Consider the following 18,215-nt stretch of genomic DNA (forward strand, 5'->3'; position numbering starts at 1 on the left):
CCTCTCTGAGCCTCACCTATAACTTGGGCCTCAAAGTGTCAACCTGAGAGGGCTGTTGAGGACAGTCACACCCTGTACACGGCAAGTATCTAAGAAGGCACCGGCACAGAAGCAGCCTTCCAGAGACTGCTCGTGGCTTCTACCATGACCACTTGTTATTCAGTTACTCCAGCATTTAATGAGCACCTCTTTGTGCCGGAAGTTGGGCTATAGAGCTGAGAAATGCAGCCTCAGGGGCCTGGGGATATAGCTCAGTCGGTAGAGTGCTTGCCTCATGTGCACACGGCCCTGGGTTCAAATCCCCGGCACCAAAAAAATTAAAAATATAAAAAAAGAAATACAGCCTCAGTCTTCCGGGTCTGCCAGCACCATAGCTGGAATGACAGGTCCCCTGAGCAGTGACGGAGGCCCTCTGCAGGAGGCTGGCCTCGCCCTGAGCTCTGACCAGTGCCAAGGGAGCAGGCAGGTGGAGAAGAAAGGAGGCTGTTCCTGGCAGAGGCAACAGCCACCGCGAAGGCACAGGAAGGAAAGTCGCAGCTAAGCGACGCTGGAGGGCCTGGTGAGCCAGAGGGGAGGGGCAGTCTTTTTGGGACATGAGGTTCAACTCCAAAGCCAAAAGCACCAAAGCACGGTGCCCGCAGCCAGGCAGGCTACCCACAGGGCTCAGGCGCCTGCGCCTTCTTGGCTGCTGCGAGTGGAACAGGAACACCGGAGCAGGGGCACCGCAGTCCCAGGCCTGGGGTGGAACCTGCTGGAAGGCTGGGCACGTCCCAGGCACAGGCTCAGGGAGAGGCATTTCCCCACTCGGAACCACAGGCTCTTCTGCTACAAAACAGGAGGATCCGCAGAGCTCGGTGGCTGGGAGGGGTCCAGAAGTGGCTGACGGATCTGAGCCTCTCCCTCTGCTCCGGAAAATGTGGCTACCGGTTCCATCTTGCTGATGATGTCAGGGGTTCACTGGTGGCCTTAACTCAAGGTCCACAACAGGGACAGCTAACTCCCGGGCAACTTGCCAGCGGGGAGGGAGGCGGGACGTAAGGCCACAGAGAAGTCCCTCCAAGGGCCCGCAGCCTCTTCAAGTGCTCACCCAGACTCCCCCGAGGCCAGAGGCGGAAATTCTGCCCACGAGGAGGATTTTGGTGCCGATATTCCCGGGAGCTGCCAATCACCCTTAGCTTGAATTTAGAACAGTCACTCTTTTGGGTGAACAGATGGAGATGGAGGGTAATCTGGAGACTGAAAGTTGTTTCCACAAAGGGTTATAAGTGCGCATGCCTGTGCGTGCGTGCGTGCGTGTGTGTGTGTGTGTGTGTGTGTACTCAGGAGCCTATTTTGGGGGTGGGGATTTAGACAGTGCACTGCAAGGGAGAAGCCCTGGAGGAAGGGAGACCCAGGATGAGGAGAACGTGATCAGCTGGCCACTGTGGCTTCCCGCACATCATCTGGCTTCCACGTTTCCCATCTGGTAAAGGCCCTGAGCTGTGCTTTTCCTTTGGCAGAGTGAGCACACTGCCTGAGAGTTTTCCATGCACTCTCGGAGCTCAGAGAGAGAAGCAAGTTGCCCACAGTCACACAGCCAGAGCGGCCGCCCTGACGGGACAGATCGTGTTGCCTTCCGGGAGAAAGCAGCTCAAGGAGGGCAGGCTGGACGTGACCAGGAGGCAGCAGGGAGTGGCAGGCGGCTCGAGCAGCCACTGGTGTCCCAGCAGGGAGGGGTTCCAGGCTCAGAGTCCTGCGGCCCCAGGTTCAAATCCCACCTCTGCCACTCACCAGCTGTGACTTGCCCTAGGACTTCATCTCTCTGAGTTTCTGTTTTTTCCTCCCAAGAAAAAGGAACAGTGAGGATCTGTTCTCGAGAGGGGAGGGTGGCTGGGCCTCGATGGCCCTGCTGGGTCGTCCCCTCCCCGGACACGTGGCCTCCTCTCTCCCTGCCACTGGTGACCCCCTTTTTCTCGCACTGGATTTCTGGCCCGCTGGCTGGACAGAGAAGGGGCAGGTTGGGACTGCTTGGTCAGTGACAGCGGAGGCTGGGCGAGGAGGAGGCTGGGCAGGGTCTCCCTCGGGGCACCTTCCGGATCACTTACCTCCCCTGGGCGCTCTCATCTTTGGGGTGCAGCCCTCGTGCCTGCTCACCAGGGCTCCCTGCCGGCAGCGCCCTGCAGAGGCAAGGGAGACATCCCGTCAGGGAAGGTGCCGTGGAGCAGGCCGCGCCCTTGGAGAGGCAGAGGGGCTTTTAGGCTCCCTGAGGCCTCTAAGGTGATATTTGTGGGAAGGACCCCGGGAAGATGCTGCACCCAGGGTCTGACGTCACCTGCTCCTACAGAGAATGAACTAGTTCTAGAGCAGAGGCGTGCGAACCAAGAGGACAGGCCTCAGAGGGCCCTGGGACTCTGCCAGGTAGGCCTCTTCTCTCCCCTTCAGAGTTTGGAGTTCAGGAAAAAGTAAATAGAGTGATGAGCAACAACTGTCAGCACTAGGTCCCTATCACCACCTGGGACTCGTGGGTACGGCTGATCAGGCTGTGCACTGCTCAACTCCAGATACCAGGTACCCAGACTGTGATAAATATGGCGCCCCCTGGGGGTGGGCAAAGTCCTGCCACTACCACCTAACACTAACCAAACACCTACTAAAGAGTACCTTGTGGCATCTTAACCCCAAAAAGAGGCCACAGATGAAGAAACAGCACCATGAGGACAAGCAATCGACAGAAGAACTGACAGACCAGCGTCTCCACCCTGAGCTGAGACCCCAGGACCCAGCTCTCAGCCACATCACAGGAACAGGCCGTGTCCACAGAGAACATGTACAGCACAGCCAGGCGCTGGCTCTCATGGGACCGAGGGGACCTGATGGCTTGGGAGCAGAGTACATGAATCCCACTGCTGCATCTTGACCCCTCAGGATGGGAGAATTTTTAGTCCAATTCTTTCCCACCGCCAATGAACAGACAGGCCAGGAGGGAAATCTCTTTCCAGACTCTGAGTCTGGGGTTCAAGTTCCGCCCTCGGTTCTGTTCTGGGGGCGGGGCGATTTCCAGCTGCACGGCTCCCGGGCTGAGCAGATTATGCCTCCTCTGAGCCTCAGCTTTTCTGTTCTGTAAAAGGGCTCTTGGGAAGCTCAGGTGAGATAGTAGCAAGCACTTACAAACATCAGCAAGGATGATGAGAGAAGTGTGACTTGACAGAAATAAATAGGCTGCCGCCCTGCACGGAGGCACACTCCTGGAATCCCAGTGGCTCAGGAGGCTGAGGCAGGAGGATGGCAAGTTGGAGGCCAACCTCAGCAAAAGCGAGGTGCTAAGCAACTCGGTGAGACCCTGTCTCTAAATAAAATAGGGCTGGGGAGGTGGCTCAGTGGTCGAGTGCCCCTGAGTTCAATCCCTGGTACCCCCACCAGGAGAAACTGTCTGGAAGTCACTCTTGGCACCTCCCTGTCCTCCCTCTGTCCTATCTGTCATTTCCCCTATTCCTGAAGCACCAGCTCAGTTAGTACATTTAGCACCAAACAGAGAAGGGGGTCCCCGCAGAGCCACCAGCCCCTGCCCCTCCCCGCCCCCTACAGAGGCTCAGGCCAGGCCCTCCGTCCTGGGATCCCGGCCTGCCCTCCGGGAACAAAGAAAACCAATCAGGGCTGCACACCTGAAGCTCTTCCGGGTTGGAGGGCACGGGCCCTTGAGATGCTGGGAGCCACAGCACCGGCGAGTGGGGGTTCCCATGGCTGCCGCCCTCCCCCTATGGCTGGCCCAGAGCCGGGGACCTTCAGGGATGCAGAGCCCCAGGTCCCCCCAGCAGCCCTAAGGAACTGAAATCCAGGTCCAGCCGGAAGGAGCAGAATGTCGCCTCGGCTACTGGCTTGCCCAGGGCCACGTTCCAGTGGCCAGAGCTGCAGTGGCAGTGGTCACTCTACAGGACAGCACAGGGCTGGAGGGGGTGCCGCCCACCAGGTGCCCAAGCCGCAGCCAGCCAAGCGTGGTCTGCAGTTAGCGCCCTGATGGCGGGTTCTGCGTCCCCAGACTCAACCGACCCTGGTGGAGAACTGGAAGAATGTACTGCGTCTGCAGGAGCATGGCCGTGTGCCCTGAGGAAGGCAGCGCCCGGGTGTGCGCCTGGCCTTGCATGGCCCGTGTCTGAAGTGGCGGAGAGGCGGCTCCGGGGTGTGCCCAGGGTCACAGGAGCCTGACTGAGCCCCGGCAGGTGTGGGCATCGACGGCGAGCGGGGTGTCCTGGAACCAGGGCTCCACGGTGCCCAGGGACAGCCAGACGCTTTGTCATGGGGAGGGGGAGGGAGGGGGAGGGAGCAGAGACTGCAGTCGCAACATGGAAGCAGACCATCCAGAGCCACAACCCAGAGTCAAGTAGGGCATTTAGAGGCTGCTGACCTGGCTCTGGGGTGTCCCCGTCACTGCAGGGTTCTGTTGGACAGTGCTCACGCAGGACGAGTGACGGGCAGGGCTGGGGGCCAACGAGCCCTCCTCTTCTGATAGGACATCGGTATAGCGGCCAGCATTTATTAAGCACCGCTGTGTATTTCGCACCACATTTTGGTCTCTAGCTGTGTGTCCCTGGCACATGGCTTGACCTCTCTGAGCCTGTTTCCTCATCTGTGACATGGGGATGACGATGAGACCTCCTAAGAGGTGTACACGTGTCTTCAGGGCACTAACGTGGCCAGTGCCAGGAGGAGCTCGTCTCTGGGGTGCTGGGAGAGGAGAAGGCGGGGCCACACAGGAGCTGTCCGTGGCAGGAGCTCACGTTCATCCCGGTTTGACAAGTGAGGAGGTCAACTCCAGGGGATGATGGAAGTGCTTAGAAGAAGCCTTGCCTCCGAGAGGCCATCCGTGATGTGGTGTCACTGTTCTGGGTGGGGGACAGCAGGGGAGGGTGGGGGCACTGGAGAGGGCAGAGGTGAGAGGCTCCTGGAGGCCGAGACCCGGAGGCACCCCTCCTACAGCGCTGGCGAAGAGCACACTACGTGCCGCCTCCGCTCCTGCTGGTGGGACAGGCCAGGGGGCGAATCCCTGCAGGCGCCCCCACTCCAGGGGCAGCGGGGCTCAGAGGACATGCGCACGGGAGCGCGCACTCCCCGGGGGCGAAGGGGCGCGAGGACTGGCTGGAACTAACTGCGACTTTCTGAGTCGCCACCGCTGCTTCCAGCGCATGATCAGGAGGTACCCAGGAACCAGTGGCCGGGCGCGCAGGGGCAGCTGGCAGCTCCCAAGGCCCAGGGCCCGCTGAGAACGCAGGCCATCGCTCTCCAAAACGCCCAGCCCTGCAGCCCGCCCCCCGGGGCTCCCAAACTTCCCATTGCCATGGTGACGCCACCGCCTCCCACCCGCCTGCCCCCAGCCTCAGTGCAGAGCACGGACGCCCCTGGGCACCGGAGACCTCTGATTCCAAGAGTGCGGGAGGATGGGGACAGTGATCCCGAGGTCTGGGGAATGGGGGAGGGGGCGGCCCGTCTGCTGCCAAAGGTCTTAGCTCACTTCTGAGCACCTGCTGCATGCCGGGTGCTGAGCCAGGGGTTCCCCTCCATCATTATAGTTTTTCCTTAGCCACCCCCCCCATGACTTCATCTGACCCTCCCTTATTAACCATCCACTTCCTGGAGCTCAGAGAGGTAAGAAAACCTGCCCAAGGCCACACAGCAGCCTGGTTGGGAAGCCAGGGAGAGAGCCCTCCTCCTGAACCTGACTCTTCCCCATGGCTCTGCACTGTTCAAAGCAGGTCCCAGTGCCACCCGCCTCCCTCCTGGGGGCACTAGGAGCAGATCACACCCGGGCTCCTTCACTCAGGCTGCATCTGGGGAGTCTGGGACGCTCAGCCTCCGCCTCTCCCCCAGCAATGCTTCCTTGGGCGTGGCAGGGTCCACGCGCAACAGTGTCGGCATCTGACCTCCCGGCGTCACACAGGCGAGGACTGGAGGGGACACCTGCTCCACCCTCCACTCCGCACACGTGGGGCTGTGTTCCAGGGAAGCTATTCCCACGGCCAGAGGGCTGTCACTGGTCAACTCCCCAGGCTGCGGCGTGGACAGCCATTGGCAGCACAAGCCCCGCCGGAGCTGGGACTTAGATCTGGGCGGGTCTCAGAAGGACCAGCAGGAGGATTCAGGCAGCCAGCTTTGAGTGAATAAGAATCACGGAGAATTCCAGAAAACAAGCCCACACACGCACAGGGGGCTCTCCGACACCCTGTCCACTGTCGCTAAGTCCGCTGGGAAGTCTTGCATGTTTTGGTGCTGACAAAACCAGAGGACACTGAGGCTCAGGGAGGTGAAGCACTTTGTCAGAGGTCACACAGCTGCTAAGGGTTCTGCCTGGTACCAGGGCCCAAGCTCCGAGGCGCGTCCCCAGCCCCCCACCCCACGCAGACGCAGATGCTGTTTGCCCCGGGCAGGGGCTGGCTCAGACCCCCAGCTTTGCCTGGTGCCCGGACAGCCCCCATGGGGCTTCCCAGAGAGGAACAGGACTTCTGCCTAGGGAACCAGGCAAGCGGGGAACGGCCAGGGTGTCCTGTGCCCTCGCCCCTCCCGCCGCGGGACCCTGTCTCCACTCCACGCCAGGGAGCGGGTACTGAGCCCTGGAGGAGCCCCACACCTGGCCTGCGTCCTGGCTTTGGAGCAGCGCTGGGCAGAGCAGCCCCGGGCCAGGTCCAGTCTGGAATGCCAGGGGACACCCTGAGCACGTGGTGCCCGACCACCCCAAGGAGTGCCGTTAGGTGGCACTGGTCCCTCCCCTCTATGGGGATTCTGACAGGTCACTGTGCTTCAGGGGCTCCGGATGGCGGAGAGGCCGATTCCCTGCGCCTGCCCCAAATACAAGTGCATTTCGGTCCACAACGGAGTTCAGAGACCCAACAGCAGAGCACAGACGCGGCGGAGTGGTCTGTGAGCCCAGGGGGAGCTGAGTTCATCGACCACCCGTCCTGGCCACTGCAACGTCACAGCATGTGATCCCAGCGACTCAGGAGACTGAGACAGGAGGATGACGAATTTGAGGCCAAGAGCAAGACACTGTCTCAAAAATTTTTAAAAGGCTGGGGGTGCAGCTCAGTGGTAGAGATCCCCCTGGGTTCAATTCCCAGTGCCAAAATAAAATACAATAACAAACTAAAACAAAAGTATGGCCCATAAACTCATGCACAACGCATGATGCTTGACGTTGCTGACAGTGATCGACTGTGGTCCCAGCCTATGTCTCCCCTGCTAGGCATCTGACCATGATTTTGATGGAATCCTTCTGCTTACTAAAACCAAGTTTGGGGTAAAACAGTGTGCAGGCGTCCTCCAGCGCTTTCTCTCTCTTTTTTTGGCACCAGGGGTTGAACTCAGGGACTCGCGACCACTGAGCCACATCCCAGCCCTATTTCGTATTTTATTTAGAGACAGGGTCTCCCTGAGTTGCTCAGGGCCTCGCTGTTGCTGAGGCTGGCCTTGAACTCGCCATCCTCCTGCCTGGGTCTCCCGAGCTGCCGGGATGACAGGCGCTGGGCCCTCCTCTCTTGACCGCACGGTGAGGTGAGACCACGTTGACAGACTGACCCACCCCATACCACACGGGTCAGTACAAGCAGCTCTTTGATCTGTGCACAACAAATAAGTCAGCTGTCCTCTTACCAAAACACGCCCACCATTATGTGTGACGGTGTTCTGATTTAGAAGACCGAAGTGGGACCAGGGGTTTGTGGGTGCGCCCTTCCCTTCCCGTATGACGTGCCTCTCAGGGACCTGAACCCGGCATTCGAGGTCTACCCACCAGGCACCCCCTTGGCTGCTTTGGGAAAAGGCTACTGCCCTGTCTTAGGAGGGTCGAGAGTGCGCGTCCCAACCTTGGACAGACTCCGTGTGTCCTTGGCTTGACTGTCCATTAGCTGTGTGACCCTGAGCCAGCAACTTCCCCTCTCTGAGCCTGTTCCAAGATGAGTGTGAAGACAGCAGCTGCCTGGTCAAGCCGTCAGGAGGCTGGCCCCAGCATGAGCCCAGTAACGTCAGCTACCACTGAGTACTGAGCTCGCCGGGACCGGTCCTGCCCCCGGGGAGCATGCAGAGCGGGGCGGGCATGTGGGTGGCGGGGGGGGGGGGGGACACACACAGAGCAGCGCTGTCAAGTCCTGTCCAGAGCACCAGGTGACACCGGGAGCACAGACTGCCGCACGGCAGCAGCACCCAGCACGGTGCTCACCTCCCTGACCAGGTCACCAGTAAGAGACCCAGAGTGGAGCCGGGGGCAGCCCGAGGCTCCCGAGGGGCACCTGTGCCCCAGCCTAAAGATTCTGTGACCTTTGGTGCCATAGAACGTCTGGCTGCCTGGTGACACCTGCAGGCTCCTTCCCCGAGTCCATCTTTAAATGAAGGAGGAGGGAGCCAGCGGAGCGGACTCTGGCTGAGGACAGAGCCACACAAAAGGCTGGGGACAGCAGCCCACAGGCCCTCTGTTGAAGCAGCAAAGACCAAGGTCTGGGGGCAAGTCCAGGAACTGCCGCAATGGAGACGGGCACAGGGGACTCAGGGGTGGGCCCTGCCTCTGCCATGGGTTACCTAAGGTGAAGATGCGACTTTCCCCGCTCACATTCCTGGGCCCCTGATTAGCAACCCCTGCAGGGACCCAATTCCACTGTGGTCACAAGGCCTGCAGCCTCCCTCCTCGGGGCCAGGAGCTGTGGCCCAGCCTCGTCTGCCAGCCCACTACAGCTCTTCCCAACCTCACCACACACTCAAGAGTGGTAGGGACTCCAGAGGCTGAGGCAGGAGGATCGCAAGTTGGAGGCTAGCCTCAGCAGCTTAGAGAGGCGCTACGCAACTCAGTGAGACCCTGTCACTCAATGAAATATAAACAAGGGCTGGGATGTGGCTCCGGGGCTAAGCACCCTGGGTTCCATCCTGGGACAGAAACAAGAAAGTGGTAGGATTGGCGTGGAGTGCCGGATGGCAGACTGAGCCGGCCTGGCTTTACTGTAGAAGCCAACGTAGCTGGTGACAGCGATCGGGCAGGGCACACGCCGGTCACCCAAGCTCTGTCGCACACCAGCAAGTGGCCCTGGTGTTCACAGGACAGCAGGGACCACAGTGAGGGTGACCTTGGCCACAGATCCCATACACATGGCCCCCAGGGAAGCAGAAGGAGGCGCCACGTCTTAACCTGTCAACAGTGGACAAAGCCGGGTGGGGGTCAGCAGCTTGGGTGTGCTCCTGCCTCTGCCCAGGACCCCTGCAGTACCACGTCCACCCTGGGCCTCGACTGCTGGGTGAACAGCTCAGCCCCTCTGGGGTGGACCTCGCTGGCCTGTCAATGGGCAGATGCCATCACGGGGGGAAGGGATAGAATGGCCAGGGAGAGGAAGGAGCTGGGCTGGGGGGCACAAGGAACTGTCTTGGAGCAGGAGACTTAAGGGGGCGTGGATAAACTCAGGAACCAAGATCAATCATGTTTAATGTGATTTTTTTAGATTAGTGCAAAAAGTCCATGATAAAGAGAAAAATCCCATTTTTTTATGGGAGGGGATTGAAACCAGGGTGCTTAGCCCCTGAGCTGCATCCCCAGCCCTTTTTTATGTTTTATTTAGAGACAGGGTCTCACTGAGTTGCTTAGGCCTCACTAAGTTGTGGAGGCTGGCCTCCAACTTGCAATCCTCCTGCCTCAGCCTCCCAAGCCGCTGGGATTACAGGGGTGTGCCAAGGTGCCCTGGGGAAATTCCGCCTTTCTGGAGGACAGATGGCGGTGCCGTGCCAAGCTCTGAGTCTCCTGTGGAAGGGAGAGAGACCAGGCCCGCTGCTCCTGCCGGTATCTGCAGTGCTGCTGCACGGCCCATCATGGAGATTTCTGTACGAGTTCACATGTTCTGCATGAACTCAGTCTTGAGGTATGATTGACATGCGGCCTGCCAGAAGCCCCGCAGCCCGACAGCAGGGGCTCCTGGGGGCCTCCTGGGCACGAGGTCCACACAGGAGACCCACGTGGCTCGACAGAAGCAGGTTCCTTCGCTGTAAGCCATTCTGCCTGGACGGGCCCAGGGCAACGCCACTGCAGCTTCTACTTTGCGATGAGCATTTACTGAGCACTGACTGTATACACCAGGCATCACCTCCCCACAGAGCTCAATTTGAAGCACCCACTGAGGCAGGCGGTGAGGAGGGAGTGAGCACAGGGTGAGTCGGGGGCCCTGGAGGTGGGCCCGTCTCTGCTGCTCCTGGCTGTGCAGCTCAGGGCAACTTGTGAAGCCTCTCTGGGCCTTGGTTCCCTCGTCTATAAAACAGAGCCCGCAGGGCCATCTCCAGGAGACAGTGGCAGTCGCTGGTGAACTATCAACTTCCGTAACCAAGGTGACCACTGAATACACCCTCCCAAGGACGTATGAGCACTGTGTCATCGGATCCTCCCGGCCACAAAGGAGGGACTCACGATGTCCCTCCTCACAGAGGAGGACCGGGGCTCTGGGAAACTCAACGCCTGTCCGGAGCCACAGAGCGCAAGCACAGCTCCCCGCGGGGACAAGGGCCCATCTCTGGGAACGCCAGGCTCCCCTCCGGGTGTCCTGAGAGGTGGCGGGCACACTTGCCCTGTCTGTGCAAATGGCAAACCACCACGTCTGTGGCCTTTGGGGACGGCCCGCCCGGAAGAGCAGAGCAGAGCAGAGCGCAGCGTCGCCCCGCCCCGCCCCGCCCGAGGGTGAGGACGCTCCAGGCCTGGCGCCTGAACCTGGCTGCTCCCCTACTCTGGGACACGGCTTCCAGGGGAGCCTGGCTCCATCTCCCCTTGGGGTCGCGCCGACCTCAGCAGCTAGAACCTTCTCTGATTTGACACCTGAACTGCCCCCCCCCCCCCCGCGGTGCTAGGATGGAGCCCAGGGCCGAGCATTTGGGATAAGCGCTCCGGCCTCGGCCTCGCCCCCAGCCCCGGGCTGTCCAGGGAGGGCCACCCCCAGAGCATGGCCTCTCGCTGACAGGAGGATGGAGTGAGGTGGCACGACGCCATGTCCCAAGTGCACAGGAGGTCCTGGTCACACCATGTCCCCGACAGCTGTGGCCTAGTGCTCCCACGCTCCCGCTGCCCGGGGCTCCCGTGATGCAGGTGGCCCCACGCGGGAAGCAGTGTCGCCCTGGAAATGGAGTCCACTTCACACAGCTATTCACTGGGCTTGGTGGCTCAGGTTGGCAGCTGCGGGCAGCAGGCACCCGGCACTCTACATACCCTGTCCCCAATGTCCCCAGCACCCCAGTGTCCCACTGTGCCCTCCCCACTGGCGAGGACTCGGGACCACCTGGCTGAGTCAGTTTGGACTCCCCGGGCGGTTCCAGCAGGATCGGCAGGCGGAGCTCCTCCGCAGCGCGCTGGTGCCTAGGGGCACAGGCACAGGGCGGAGACGCGGCCAAGAGGGCTCCGCAGGTGGACTCCAGCAGCCTCAGCTCCCGTCTGTAAACGGGCTAACCTGCCCGCCTCCGAGGTTGGCTGCGCCTGGGCCAGGGCAGGGCGGGGCTTGGCAGAGGAGGCCAGGTAGCTGCCAGCTCCTAACCCTCCTCTCCCCTAATTAGCCGCTGCTCACACGTTCCGCCTGCCACTCTGATGGAACCAGATAGGACCAGGAGATGAAAGGCGCCGTAACCGCAAGACGCCAGGAGGAGGCGCCAGGTGGCAAGAGGCTCTGGTCCCGTTACTCCTGTGGGGACCAAAAGCCCGGGAAAAGCACCTACAAGGCTCGCCAGGGCTTCCTGCCCATTCACGGGCGAGACAAGGTGTGAAATCAAAGAACGGGCAAAGAAACAAGTGCTTCTAGAAGGGCCGCGCGGCTCCGGGGCCTCCAGCCCTGCGGCTCTGAAGGAAGCTCGAGCAGGCCTGGAGGGGGAGCCGGCAAGGCCACAGGCCTGGGGTCCTCCTGTCACCTGGCTGACGCTCCTGACCAGCTCCGGCAGCACGTGCTCGGCAGTCACTGCAGATCCTGCTGGGCAGTGGGCGAGGGGACCCTGGAAAGGACACTTGATCTCTGCCTCAGTTTCCTCATCTGTGAAACAGGAACCAGCAGCAGCAGCGCCATGTGGCTTCGGTAAGGACGGAATAGACATCCTGGCGGGCAGAGCTGCCAGGACTGCCAGGCAAACGGGAGGCACTCTGTCCTGTCACCTTCGTCACTGTCATTACTGCCAGCACGGAAGGTCCCGGATACAACCTGACAATCAGCAACGCGGAACCTGGGCCCTGACATGGGTAGGGAGTTCTGAGTTTTGGAGCATTTCCATTTCAGACTCTGGGTCAGGGGTGCTCAGCCACTAGGACCTGGGCAAACATCCCCAATCAGGCGCGTTTGGGGAGGGAGGTCACGCCTGTGTTTGGATTTAGCTCTCTCAAGGACTGTCCTTCGTAGCACAGGCAAGGCCAACCCAGAGGCACGAGGAAGGTCAAGACTCGGGTACCGTGGAGCCGAGGCCGCTGGCAGGCGCTTGGGCAGCAGCGGAGCAGCAAGAAGGCTGGCGGCCAGGGCCCACCTACGGCGCAGCTCTGCCAAGGCCTCCCTCGCGGCTCCTGGTCCCTGGCCGTCCTCCCAGTGCCGCCGGGCACAGCCGCAGCTCCACCCCCGCCTGCTGCTTCTTGGGTGCTAGGTTGTGAATGCCAAGCAGGCAACAAGCTGGGGCGACCAGGAGCCTGGAAGGGGCCACCGGGCAGAAGAGGCAGAGTCATGAAGACTAACTTCAAGCCTGGCTTCTAGTTTGCTGTGTGGCCTTGGGAAAGTCCCTGCAGTCTCTGAGCTCCAGTCTGCTCATATGCAAAAAGGGTCTTCACTGCCTGTGGGCTTCGGGGCTGCTGGAAAGATGCACCCTGATCATATAGCAATGGTTCTCAGGGCATGTGGCCAGGAGCCAGGCCTGCGCTGAACGCCAGGGGGTCGCTGCACCAACTCCTCTGGAAACCAGTCCTCACACGGCTTCTCGTCCAAAACTGTACCTCGGCTGATCAACCCCGTTACAAGAACAGTCCATCTAAAAAGAGCGAGGGACGGAAGGCCCGCGTCTCATCGCAGCGACAACTCTGCAGAGCGGGCGGGGCCCCACTCCTGCTTCTCCAGGGGTTCAAGGCCGCGCACGCGCGCGCACATGCAAGTGCTCCTTGCTTAGGACCCTTTTGCCACCCCGAGCCTTCTGCAGGGCTCCACTGGCAAGGATCTATCCCTTTCCAGGCCAGCGCCCCTGCCCCGCTGAGCAGCACACACCGCCAAGCACCTACTCGGTGTCGCTGACCCCAGGCCAGGCAGAGCCCTGTGCCCAGAGGGCACTGCTGTGCACGCGCGCCCTCGCTCCGCAGCTCTGCTTCCTGGCACCTCCGCAGGGACGCGCGCACTTCACCTAGACGGGGCTTCCCAAGGGACACCTGCGCTGCTTTCACCTTCGGCGCAGGGACACGCCTGTCACCTCTCTTGCCCCGGGTGACAGATGCCCTGGGCCTTGCCCCTGTGCAGCAGGTAACAGTCGCTTCAGGGATTGCCAGGTTCGTCCTGGAAGCACTAGTCAGACCCAGGCACCCCTGCGCCCATGGCCCCCTCTGTAGAGCCACGGGGACGCGTCCCCTGGCACTCGGGGCCCTGCCAGCGGCACACCCGCCGAGTCCCTCCCGCGGCGGTGCACGAGCCCCGGGCACCCACTTGGCGTGGTCCGGGATTGCTGCGCCCGCCAGGCTGGTGTCTCCTCTCATTTTCCCGAGGTGGAGGTGCAGGCTGCGCGCGGCGTCTGGGCAGCCAGCGCCAAGGGCCAGGGACCACGAAGGCCGCCCCCGCGCCGCGTCTCCCTGCCACTTCCTGCCCAGCTCCTCCGCAGTCAGAGCCGCTTGGGGCCAGGAGGTGGAAAGGGGCAGCTCCCTGGCCAGGGAAGGAGGGCCTGCCACTGCGCCTGCCGCCCCCTGCCTGCTCGTGTCCAGTCAAGCAGGAAGAAGGCCCGGCTGGGCACAGGGACGCTGCCAGGCCCCACAGTCCGCTGCGGGGATGGGGCTCCCAGCCAGGGGCAGGCATGCTGTCGCGGCTGCACACCCGAGCCTCAGTCCTCTCCTGGAAAATGCCCCTGGCACTCCCGCATAGGACAGAAGGGCCAGCTCACACGTGGCTCAGTCGATGGAGCGCCTGGCTCATGTTCTGCAGCCTCACAGGGAGACTGGATCAGCACCCAGATGAGGAAACTGAGGCTCACAGAGGCACCCGGAATCTGGCTATGACTACCCAGTAGAGATGTGGCTGTGAGAGGGGTGGCCTCAGAAGCACAGTCAGCATAACTCATCTGACCTCCGCTGCAGAGCTGTGTGACCCTGGGCAAGCTGCCTCACCTCTCTGAGCCTCAGCTTCCTCAGCAGTGAAACTGGGACACAGAAATTAGATAGGGGAAGTCCCTGCGCACGGAAAGTAGCACATGCTTTCCCCCAGCTGGGCTCCATCACACCTCCCCGAAAGCAAAACCCAGCCCGGAAACACCTGGTACCTGTGGCTCTTTCCAAGCACCACAAGCAACATGGGAGAAGGCCCAGCAAACCCCCAGAGAGGGAAAGACCCTTGTTCAAGGTCACACAGCTGGGAAGTAACTGAGAGCAGGCCTGGACAGGAAGATGGCACTTGAACCTAAGCAGGGAGCAGCAGCAGCCAGGTGGGGGTGAGGGCCAGGTTCAAGCTGGCCAGTCTGGAAGCTGGCAGTGCCCAAGTTCTCCCCTGTTGGCTGCTGACCATGAGGATGTTTTAAAAGACAGGCCAGCTTGGGCTGAGCTGCCAAAGGCAAAGTCTCCTCCTTCACCGGGGGAGCGGCAGGAATTTTCTCAGCGGCCACTGCTCAGACTTTCTGGGTCACCCTCTCTCCTATGACCCGACTAGCCCCACCTACCAGAGTCCCTACTATGACCTTCCCTGCCAGAATCTTCCATGACGTCCTAGCTCCTTCCCCAGCTGCAACAGCACCAGGCGACAGAAATCCACGGCAGGTCTCGACTTGCCAGCAGCTACATTAAAGCAGTCAACCTAACTTAGGGTTTTGAACCCAACACGTAAAATTACTATCATTTATCAGCCAGGCCCGGTGGCGCACGCCTGTCTTCCTAGCAGCTCAGGAGGCTGAGGCAGGAGGATCGCGAGTTCAAAGCCAGCCTCAGCAACAGCGAGGCCCTGAGCAACTCAGTGAGACCCTGTCTCTAAATAAAACAAAAAATAGGGCTGGGGATGTGGCTCAGTGGTCGAGTGCCCCTGAGTTCAACCCCTGGTATTCCCCCTATATATATATATATATTTATTTATTTATTATCACTAATCAAATATTATTGAGCTATCTTACTTTTTAAGTTTTTAAGTACAGCTTTGAAATCTGAGCTAGACCTGCTCTCTGTACATCTCAGTTTGGAGGCTGAGTCCTTGGTGGAAACACCTGATGGATTCTTAGATGCCTGAGGACTTGGTGGAAAGTGTCCTCAGTCACTCACATGGTCCCTTGCTTGCTTAAAAGGCTTCCAAGAATGGACCCGAGTCTCTGTTTCCAACTTGAAGGTTTTAAACTCAGTTCCTCAGTCCCTGGCCACTCTGCAGGGCCTTGCAGGTGGTGGGGGCTCCTGCAGGACGGGCAGGGCTCCCTGTGACCTCGCTGACCATCTCCGGTCAGCACCTGAGCCCCAGCACCAGACAGCTGGGCTGGCTCATCCTTGGAGGCAGGGACGATCCCACACAGGATGATGAGTCCAGTAGCATCTTAGGCTCCCACCCTCCAGGGGTCAGCAGCCCCTCCCCAGGTGCAAAAGCCAAAAATGTCCCCAGGCAATGCCAAGTGTGTACTGGTCACCATCAGCCCTGCCAGGATCCACTGATGGGCAGGGAGGTGAGCCCATCTCTCCACCTGCAGGTGCCCACCCAGTGCATGATGCACAGGGATGCCCGAGCCTGTGCCCGGCAGAAGTGCTGCCCCACTGTGCGTCAGCTCCCCAGGGAGCTTTCTCCATGCCCTGCCTGGCCGGCGCTTCCCCTGGGCTCCCAGAGCACCCGCACCCCTCCTGGTACAGCTCCTTTCAAGCGTAGGAACTACTGGATGCTCAAAGCCTAGCTTCAACACAAGGTACACAGCAGGTACTTAATAGATGTTTGCAGAATTGACCTGAGAAACAGGAATGGCAGATTGAACAGCTTCCTGGAGCCAGCTGTGTCCGTCTTTAGTTCAAGGCTTTCTCGTATCAGCAAAGGTGCTAATAAATGTGGCGGGTCTGTTTACACTCCAGGCAATGGGCTAGCACCCTGTGGGGTTTCGAGGGAAACTGAGGCCCACACAGGAGAGGGGCTTGCCTTGTGTTCCAGTCATTCTGCGGTTCAAAATCCCTGGTTCCTTCTTTTAATGATCATAATGAAATCCCACAGGAAAGAAGATATACACAGTACATATCTAACAAGGTATTTGTGTCCACAATATATAAAGAGTTCTGTGGAATCAATAAAAAGGGCAGACAGGGCAATATACAATTGGGCTATTCTGAAGAAATTCTTCCTAGAAAGGTTATCCAAATGGTCAATAAGCATGAAGAAGGGTGTCTGATCTCATTATCCACCAGGGAAATAAATTAGAAGCACCTGGTGGGATCTATACATCTGAATAACTAAAACGATATAAAATAACACAATAGCAATTGCTGGCAAGGGGTGATGAAACCAGAACTTTCAAGTTTTGCTGGCTGGAGGGTAAAACCTGGCACGATCCCTTTGGAAAATTCTTTGGCAAACGCCGAATGTGCAGATGCTCAACGATCCAGTGATTCCACCCAAAGGCACGTGCAGAAATGTCTCAGCAGCACTGCTGGCAGTGGCCCCCCACTGGAGGCCGCCCAGACACCCGTCCGTGGCACAATGGGTCAGTCAGTGGACAGAGCCATGACTCCACCCAGCCAGCCATGACTGAGGGCGACGGAGCCTCACACCAGACACCAGGCCTGCAGAAAAAGCCACCACAAGACCGGCGTGTGGCTCCTCCTGTGTGAAGGACAGGCCAGGCGGAACTAGTCCTGGGAGGGGGCCAGGTGGCAGGACCCTGGGGCTGGCCGAGGGCGGGATGGGTGCTCCGCTCAGCTGGAGTGCTGGAACCCGGGCCAGCGTCTTCTGGCTGTGCCTCTGGGCGTGAGCCTGACTTCAGTCACAACAAGAGTCACACATGGAGGCCAGGTGCCTCCCGCCAGGTGCGCTGCCCCAGGGCCACAGAGCCGGCTCATTCCCTCCACTGCGCTGCCCCGCGTGCTCCCCGCAGGGCTGGTGCCAGGAACTCAAAGGCGAACAGGAGGCGGCTTCCGATGGTGCCACCCACCCGGCTCCTGGTACAGGACCCCCCACTCCAGAAACCAGCAGTGGGTGGGCGCGGCGTGATAGGAGGCCCCTGGCTGTCTGCTCGTCTCCCCCCGCCACCTCCTCGCAGGGACACTGACAGGCCTTTTCCGGACGTGGGGCCAGACCCGCCGGCCACTCCGGCTCAGGCGTCAGGAGTTGTGCGCTGCTGCTGTCTGGGCTGCCCGCCCCGCGGCCCTCGGGTGACCACTGCGGAGGTCAGGTCCAGCCCCAGCCTCAGGCCCTGCAGCTGGAGCCGCTCCACCTTCCTGCGCTCGGCCGGGCATCTGGAAGGGGCTTTGCCGCCGTCTCTCTCCCCGCCCAGCCCAAGCCAAAGAAAGCCGCCGATGGCATCTCCAAACGGAGCCAGCGACGGCCACCCTCACCAGCCGCACTGAGGGTGCCCGCCCCCCGTCTTACCACCCCAGCCCTGGTCCCTGGCCACTGACTCCTCACTGGCCTCCTGACTCTCCCCCGAATCCTCAGTGAGCAGCCGGTGTGGGTGACCTCGTGAAAACCAGTCATGTCCTCCGTGGCTCCCGCCCCCTCAGGACAGCCCGTCCCTGCAGGCCCCGCAGGGAGCTGCCCCTGTGGTTTGTTAGGGCCCAGGACCACGGCGTGTGCTCAGCCTGGGGACCTGCTCCATGCCTCCGGCTCTTCCTACCCTGCCCTCAGTCCACTTTGGACTCCAGGTGACCTGGGCTTGGCCAAGCAAGCCCTCCATTCCTGGACCATTCAGGAAGGGCTGTGTACGGCCTGAAGGCCTGTGGGGTGGCCGAGAAGGTGACAGAACTGGAGACGTAGGACCAGCTCCAATCAGCACCTGCAGCTCTGGCCTCAGAACAAAGCCAGGCCAGGAGGCAGAGCCGGAGACGGAGACAAAAACCCCGATGCTGGCTGGGCCTCTGGATC

The 18,215-nt window shown here is 60.5% G+C and overlaps 1 protein-coding gene across 1 annotated transcript in view; it reads right to left on the reverse strand.

Annotated features, from left to right (window-relative positions):
• TPST2 (tyrosylprotein sulfotransferase 2) overlaps positions 1-18,215 on the reverse strand; it is a 42,724-nt gene that overhangs the window by 12,830 nt on the left and 11,679 nt on the right. Inside the window, exon 2 of the mRNA XM_079151415.1 lies at positions 2,085-2,156. The gene's annotated coding sequence lies outside the window, so the exon portion shown is untranslated. The remainder of the gene's footprint in view (positions 1-2,084; positions 2,157-18,215) is intronic.

The sequence above is a fragment of the Sciurus vulgaris genome (assembly GCF_902686455.1).
Source record: "Sciurus vulgaris genome assembly, chromosome: 8".
Taxonomy (NCBI): Eukaryota; Metazoa; Chordata; class Mammalia; order Rodentia; family Sciuridae; genus Sciurus; species Sciurus vulgaris.